General features: G+C 31.0%; 1 long non-coding RNA gene and 1 other non-coding gene across 2 annotated transcripts in view; one reads left to right on the forward strand and one right to left on the reverse strand.

Annotated features, from left to right (window-relative positions):
* Nucleotides 1-8,838, forward strand: part of LOC136796614 (uncharacterized) — a 557,216-nt gene that overhangs the window by 546,910 nt on the left and 1,468 nt on the right. The window lies entirely within an intron of this gene.
* TRNAV-AAC (transfer RNA valine (anticodon AAC)) lies at nucleotides 4,422-4,494 on the reverse strand. The gene has a single exon. It is a non-coding gene; the product is annotated as a tRNA-Val (tRNA).

Raw genomic sequence — 8,838 nt, forward strand, 5'->3', positions numbered from 1 at the left:
TTACATACACATATATTTTTATATATGCAAAATAATCACCAAAAAACATTTGGTAAAAATAGTAATCCCACAAAATGAAGCAGAGGAAAATTATATAATTTAAAATATTTATATGAAAATAGATTACACAAAGCAAAATTACATTCACGCCATAAAGTAAATTCACATCAGCAAGATCATTGCTAAATAAGATCAGATTTTTATTTATCCATTAAAAGTATATATAAAAGAAAAAAAAGAAGAGAGAGAGAGACCTGTAACCACTAAGTTTGTTTAAGTTGAGTTTATAATCTGTTAGAATAAAGTCATTTTACTCATTTCTGTTGTTTAAGTTTGTAGTGGAAACCTATATACGGCGAATACCACACGGTTTCCAAGGGGGCACCGACCTTGTTTTTATTTGGACAAAAGGGAATTTATATTGCGATGTCCTAGTATACTTAGTGAAAACTTACTCATGTAGTTCAATTTAGTTTTGTGTAAAAAGTTAAGCGTTTCGAAAATCGGGGGATCGTAAGTTTTCGCTATAAAAGAGAGGTTAGAGGGCCATTAGGGAACCCAGGGTATCACGAAGGATAAATATACATATCACTGCTCTGCCTTATTTGTGGCACATCTGAGTAAAAAAGAAGTTTCGGTTTTATTTTGAAAAATTTAATCGTAGATAGTCGTCCTTTTCTTTAATGTAGCATATTAACGTTCTGTTCTTTATGAGATATTAATTTGACAGAAAAATTCTCTTTTTGTATATTTATCATTGTTTAAATTTAGACTCATTTACCACAAGGTATTTCACAAATATAATACAATAATAGATTTGAAAAAAAGATTTCTAATAGGTTCAAATTGTTATCGTAAGAACATCTCTCTCCTACAGTAACAATTAATTGTGGAATACAACAATCCGACAATACCTTCTTCATTTCACAAAAAATGACGATAAATCATCGTAGAAACTTTAGGAACAATTCTCTCATCAATAAGAACCATGTCTCCTCATCATTTTTTTTACGATCCTTCACGTCCAACTGTATGTACCATATCATAGCCTAGTCGAAAATTCAAGAAGGTTTTTAATCCCAAGAAAGAGCTTGAATAAATGCAGGGTGATGGGAGTTGACGGTATGACCAAAGAAAATCACTGTGAGTGAAGGGGAACAAACAAGTGTAAAATCTAATATCAAATTGAATTCTCTAATTTTGTTAGCAGTGCGATTCTAGACAGGCCTATGTACTTCGATATATGTTCTTTTAAATAATCTCTAGTTGAAATGTTTTGTAACACTAAAAATTTAGCTAGATGAAATTCTTCGACCAATCTAAATTGGTTGAAATACTTATTTAAACCACTTTGGTTCTCTATGACAAATCATCAATTCTTATCCAAACTATCCATCGGGAATGTAACTTTAATTAAGTTGCTGTTACAAACGCTAGTATAGTATAATCTCCTTAGTCCCAACTTCAGTACTCCAAACACTCCAGTAATCCGAACTAGCGTTAAAACAAAAACCGGTTTTTTTTTTAGAAAACTTATCAGACAATAGCATATATGTTTTCAAATAAAAGCTCACGTGTGTAAAGGACATTTTTAACTTCCCGATATATAGGCAAGGTATATGGAAATTTGTATGTGTCTGTGAAGTTGGCGTATCATTTAGTGGAAACTCACAAAGATTTTGAGATTTCTGGCCATTAAAGCTAAAAACACGTTGAGAAATTTGTTTTAAAATATTTAACTGTTAACCGATATATAGGTTAGAAGAGAGTGAGAGCTCTAAAAAAGAAACAGTCATGCCTTTTTCAACTCCTGTTGGATATTTTTTGGAATTTGATTGTGATTTCGTGAAAATGCCAGCAAGCAATTGTGATTCAGTGGGGAAGCCAGAACTCTCAAAACTTTGTGAGTTCAACCAAATGACACGCCATTTTCGCAGACACAATTTTTACAGTTTTGATATCGAGTAATCTAATTCCTGTGAAAGTGTTTAAAATACATTTTGTAGAAATCAGAAGTACATAATATCTCTTATATATACGTTATGGGTTGCAAAACTAATTTAGTTATTATTAGAAATATGTATCGTACAAATTGTTTTGGTGAACTCATTTTTTCTATTGCGTTTTAAATTAATCCATACAAAGAGTATTTTTTATTTTTATAAGTATTTTTTTTTACTTATAGGTGAACGATTTTATAGTTTTAACATAGAAAATTATCACTTAGCATTACTGGATATGTAAAAGAAAAACGAATTGTAGCAGACCAAAATACGATTACTGACCAGCGATGTCTTAACATTCATTGCACCTGACAAAAAAAAAAAAAAAGACTTAAAAAAAGATTAATTATTTTAAACTTCAAACTGTCTAATTTCCCAAAAAATATATACTAAAAATTAAAAAAAAAACTTTATTTAATTGATAGATATTACAATCTGCCATACTATTGTGGGCAATAAGTAATAGTGATGAATGATACTAAAATAAGAATGAAAATAAATAAAAAAAGTACATAAAAATAAATAAAATCTCTCTTAAAATACAAATAGAAGGATAAAGGAAATGAAAATAATAAATTATGTGTATGAAAAATATAAATAAAAAAAAAAAAACAATCTCTAGTCACATTTACACTCTTATATACAATATTTACACAATCGACCTGAGAATCGTTGTGCACACTCAATCCACCACGTGAGGGAAGAATTATTTTACACCATTTTTTAAAAATATTTTCTTTCATCCGAATTTTTCAGTCATCCGAACACCCCTTTGCGAAATATTTGTTGGGATTACTAAGATTACACTGTATTTACACGTCATGAGGGCAGAAGAAAGGCGAGAAATTATCCTTGTTATATTCACTAAATAAACAAAATATTAATATTTCGGGACCTATTTGAAATAATTCTAAGTTGAGACAGAGAATTGTGTAAATGTTAGCAAATCATTGAGAATTTTCATTATGCTACTGAACTTTAAAAAAGTTTAACCAATTTATCTTTGGAAGCCTCCTTTTGACTAAATATAGAAAGAAACTGAAATAAATGAAAATCAATACATGAAAAAAAATTAATTTTTATATTTTATTTACTATGGGTTAAAAGCCAGAATCTGCATGGCATCTATATTACTTTATAATTTCATTTTATTTTTGTTTATTGCCAGAAATATTCACCTACCCGTTGCGCCAATGGCTTAGCTCATATTTTAAACTACATATCTCACAACACTGGCTATGCTGAATAAAACTGCTTTCTGCCCTCCCAATACTTTTTCAGACTGTATTCTCAAACAAGGGGATAATATCGCCAGCGATGAGGCTGTTACAAGATATTCTCACAGGATATACCTTTACATCCTTTAATCTATAACGTTTCTCAAGTTCTTGGTATAAATTTTGATATTTCCTAATCTTTTTCGAAAATGTTTTATTTGAATTTTCGTCGGTTAGAACAACATCACTCGCATATCCACTTCTCGTATTACGGTCTATTAAGATTATGTCCGATTTATTATTATCCATGGCGTGGTCTGTATCCATATAACAATCCCAACATATTGTTCAGCTTTCACCAGACAGCACCTCTTTCGAAACGTACCGATATAAGGATCTGGATCAGGTTTCGACACCATTGCTTGGATATTCTTGGCCAGACTTTTGTGCCTCTCAACCATTCTCAAGGATCGATTAACAATTCCAATTATCCATTTTTGTCCCAACACACTTTTTTTTCATATAAGTCCGACGTTTCGGCCAACCCGACCATCCTCAGGGTAATCTTAATACAATTTTAGAACTAAAATTATTTAAACACTCTACTTCAGGTTGTGATAAAGTTGTAACAAGTGACGGTGATAAATGAATTTTAATTTTGGTTTTAATGTAAAAGTTGACTAATTAGAATTGTTGTTGTGACCTGGGTAGAATAGCCTACATGAAGTTGAGTGTTTAAATAATTTAAAAATAGTATGTTTGTTGTTTCTGTCTATCCTTCTGGTTTATATATATATCTTATCGTATAAGATACGAAAGAGCAGGAGCAGACTGTAAAGCAGTGGCCACATATCTAAAAGGTGTGTATAAAAATAAGAGATATCAGGAAAAAAAATTTTAAAAAAGGTGAGAACAACATTTATTGATTTATTTTTTAAAACTTGAAACAAGGCAAACGAAAGAAAAAAAATTACCAAAATACTTTAAATTAATTTATATTTTCAATCTTTCTAGATACTATATAACAATGTTCATTATGGTACATGAAAATAGAATTAAAGGAATACAAAATATTTAAATAATCTAAAAAAATATCCATACTAATAATAATTATAAATAATTCACTGATAAATTACAATATTGATATGCAACGTTGAAAAAACTATATAAAATATTATATAAATCTAAGATATAAAATATATGTTTTCGCCCAGGATCGAACTGGGGACCTTCTGCGTGTTAGGCAGATGTGATAACCACTACACCACGAAAACTGGTTATCAGGATGGGATTTTAATTAGATAGTGAATTTGTTTCTTTAGGATACTGTATAAAAAACAGGATCATAGGAATTATTATGTAGAACTAAAATTTTTTCTTATCATCATGCAATGTGTAATTTTTTAAATATTTTATTTCTTTAAATTTCCAAGTGGATAAAAATGGAGCGAAAGTACAAATCATAATTATAATAAATCTTTATTTATGTGTAAATACAAAAAAATCATTCATAGGAATTTTATTTTTTTTTTAATTGATATTTACAACTGTATAAAAATACAAGTAAATTTGATCATAATGACATAATGATAATGACATGATTACAGCTTGTAGAGAAACTACCCAGTAGTAGAACTCTAAAAACATTTTACAATATAAGGTCACAAGGCCATCTTTGTTTCAGGCGCCTCGGAAGATTGCCAGGAATGAAAGAGGGAGCAAGGTTAGAAACTAGTGGGTTTGGGTGTTTAGGGAGTTTATTATGGAAGGAATGATATCGGGTTCGGGCTAGATCGGTTACATAAGGAACACTTAGGTCTTTATGGATGGTATTATTAGTAACAAAATAAGGAGCATTGAGGATTTTACGAAGAATTTTGGATTGTAAGGATTGGATACGAGAGGAATTCGAAGGTTTAGTGGAGCCCCAAAGCTCAACTCCATATGTCCAGATGGCCCTTATTATGGTCCTGTAGATCAGTCTTTTGTAATGAGTTGGAAATTTAGACCGTTTTTCTAGTAAGTGCTGTAATAGTCTGAATCTGCGTGCAGTTTCCTGTATTTTCAGTCTTTCGTGAGGATTCCAGGTTAGTCGTTTGTCAAGGTAACGAATATGTTCTACAGGGGTAAGAGCCACATTATTAAAGTATACTGTAGGGCAGACGGCAGGTTTACGAGGAAGAGTAAATGTGATTTGTTGGGATTTATTTTTATCCTCCAATTTCGACACCATTCTTCGAGGATTGTGATATGGGACTGGAGAGTTTGGGATCCAATCAAAGGGTTATTACTAACTGTGAGCACACATGTGTCATCAGCATACGAGGAAATAATTAAAGAACAAAAAATGAATATATACGTTGAACATATTCACAAATTGACCTTCCCGTGTGGGAGATAAGAGTTTTTTTCAGCAGAGACTAGCTGAACCTTAAAACCGGAATTCTCTATCTCGAGCGTGCCTCATCCATAATGAACCGCCACACTGTTTTGTTATTTCGTCGGCATAGCGCTTGCGTTGTCCAGGGGGTCCACTATACAGCTCGCCTAGATGTCTTCGTATTTCCTCATGAGATGGTCTCCCCAGGTCCACTTCATTTTTCTACCGTAGCTTATGACGTCGGTAACCATGGTTTCTTTTCTTAATCGAACCGAGCTAACTTTATTTTCCAGAGAGACTCTAAGTATTATTCAGTCCATTCTTTGTTGACAGACGTTAATCTTCCTCTCCAAATTCTTAGTCAGAGACCATATTTCCCACTCATAAGTAAATAATGATATAATACAGCTTTCGAATACAATTTTTTTGTACCAAATATTTTGACGGCTTTTAAAAATATATCTTAGACTCCAAAATTTCTTCCATGCTTTACCTGTTCTGGATTCAATTTCCTTGGCATCCTTATTTACAAATGAAATTATTTGCCCCAGAAAAATTACTTCATCGGAAATCTTCATGCACATGAAGTTATGTCTAATATCTTCCGAAAGGCCGTTGATCATTTTGACAGTTTTTTAAGGTTTCAATATCAATCCATGGAGAGAATTTTTTTGTTTTGACTGATTGATCATTATCACTAGTTCTTCCCCTGAACTTGCTATCAAAATCACGTCGTCTGCAAATTTTAACGTGTCCAGCTTCATTCCATTAAGTGAGATTCCCATGTCTTCCCAGTCCAAGGATTCGAAGATTCGCTCCAGCTCTGCTATAAAAATATTTGGTGATAGGGAATCTCCCTGCCTGACTCCTTTTCCTATAGGGAATATTTTCCCTCTTCTTTCCATCTCTACGTATCCTTTATTATCCATGTACATGTTTTCTATTATTTTTGTATACCCTTTATCCACTCCTTTGCGTTCCAATGCGGTTCCTATATTGTTATGGTAAATGCTGTCGAATCCTTTTTTTTTAAATCGATGAATCCCGGATAAAGTTTTTTAAGTTATATTCGTTTGCTGTTTCTATCAGCTGGTTCATTGTGGGCAAATGATAAATCGGCGACATGCTTTTTCTCCAACAGGAAAAGCTTGTCGGTGATTGATCATTTGTTCAAAATTAACCAGGTGATAAAAAAAGCGTACAAATCATAGTGGCAGTAAAATTTGACTAATGTAATAACTAGCATGGCAAAAATTCTTTCATATTTTATACTTATCCATTGTTTATTACTATTAACAATAAAGTACTTTCAATTTTGGCTGACTTTTTTATTTTTTTGCTGCTATGAAAATTCAAAGTATATAAGGGTTTTATGAGGTGTGAAAAATATTATCAATATTACGATTATCAACTATGTCCCTAGCAATAATACTGGCAATGGTTTAACCAAAGATAACCAATCCGTGTAGAGTGAGATCGAGAGGTTTTGGTTATTTCCCACATTCCTGTCTGTTTTAGGAGTTGCATGAAAATCGTTTTCTTCTTTAATTATTTAACAAATTCTTTCATATATCATATTTTTCCATTTTATATTACTGCTAACAATGGAAGATAGTTCATTATTTTATATAAACAAAAGTAAAGATACTTTAGTTAACTTTTTTCTGAAAATTCGCCATTTAAGCCCTGCCATACTATATCAATGAGGATAACATCTAGTTGACATTAAATAATATTTAATTACACCGTGATGTAACTAATTTCATAAAAATCGTTAATTTATATATAATTTAAATTCTTGTCTGTTTGTTAATTAATTTTAATAAAAAATATCTATGAAGTCTCACCTTATTTATTTTTTTGTAAATCCTACGTACCGACCATTCTCAAGAATTTATTGATTAACAATATCAATAACATTCTAAATTTAAAAACAGTGAGAGGACTTGATTATGAAATAAAATTGAGCTAGATCCAGAAAGACTTGGTTACGAAAACATATCGAAATAAACATTTTTATATGTTTTTAATGATTATAATGTAATTGAAACTGTTAATCGATCCTCGAGAAGGCCGAAACGTAGGAATTATAATAAAATAAAATGTTATGCAAGCCATTTTGTGAGGCTTGGTCCTCAAAACGTGTATTTCAGTGGAAAACACGAATTCGTAATTTTGCACGATCGCAAATCGTAAAACGTGACTTCCTTGAACATAATACTTGATTGAATAATTTACATCAATTCTTTTTGGTTTATTGTCATGTATTGTTTGTGCTATATGTTTACATTTAAGCGGTAATTTACAATATTTAAAAAAAAAATATTCTAAGTTAAGCTGACAGGCGAAGACCAACTTTGAACTGCGATTAATTTAGGCTGTAATCGATTGACCAATGACGGAGTTATTACGTCATTAATAGTCGATTGGCACCCCTGGCTGAGGCTGACAGGTTACGAAAGGAGTTGGTTATCCTGCAATGGAGAAAGAGCTTCCTCAATTGTTTTCTTCTTTGGACCTTCCATATCTTAACAGAAATATATACTCAACCATGACAAATACAATAGAAATTGTATGTACAAAGTACCCTCATGTCCTCTCTCTTTGTTTTAGAAACACTCCGAAGTCTTATGTTACAAAAGTATTTTAAATACAAAATACTGTTTTGTATTTTAATTCTCCATAAATAAACTACTTTACAATATTTTATATTTTGTCTCTTGAAGATACATTTTCACTATTTATTATTTTATTTGTTAAAAAACGAAATACTTTTTGTAATTTGTAGTTTGTTCCCTAAATTTCAATATTATTATTCTGGATTTTCTTTTTAAGAAATCTGATAAATTAATTACTATAAATTTTTGAGGTTAAAAAACTTCAAAAGATGAATATAAATTATTTTATCTTTCGTTGTTATACAACATTTCGGGACAATTGCCCCATAGTCATACAGTTTTATAATCCTAAAAATAATAATTTATTTTAATTAACAATTTTCATCCATGTCATGTATGTGTATTGGTAATTCTTATAATTATATTTACCCCATACTTGTCATACTTTCAATTTCACTATTTAAATCATATCATCCATATAACATGGTTGAAAATTGTTTCACACTGCATTGTTTAATTCATGATCCTTCACTATTGGAGCATTCATCTCCCTCTGTAGCACAAACATTGCTCTATAATAGGGGTATTCATGATCTTTGGTTTAACATGTTAAAGCGTGT

This window comes from Halyomorpha halys, unplaced genomic scaffold (genome assembly GCF_000696795.3).
Source record: "Halyomorpha halys isolate HHAL.00 unplaced genomic scaffold, Hhal_1.1 Scaffold172.1, whole genome shotgun sequence".
In the NCBI taxonomy this organism is placed as follows: domain Eukaryota; kingdom Metazoa; phylum Arthropoda; class Insecta; order Hemiptera; family Pentatomidae; genus Halyomorpha; species Halyomorpha halys.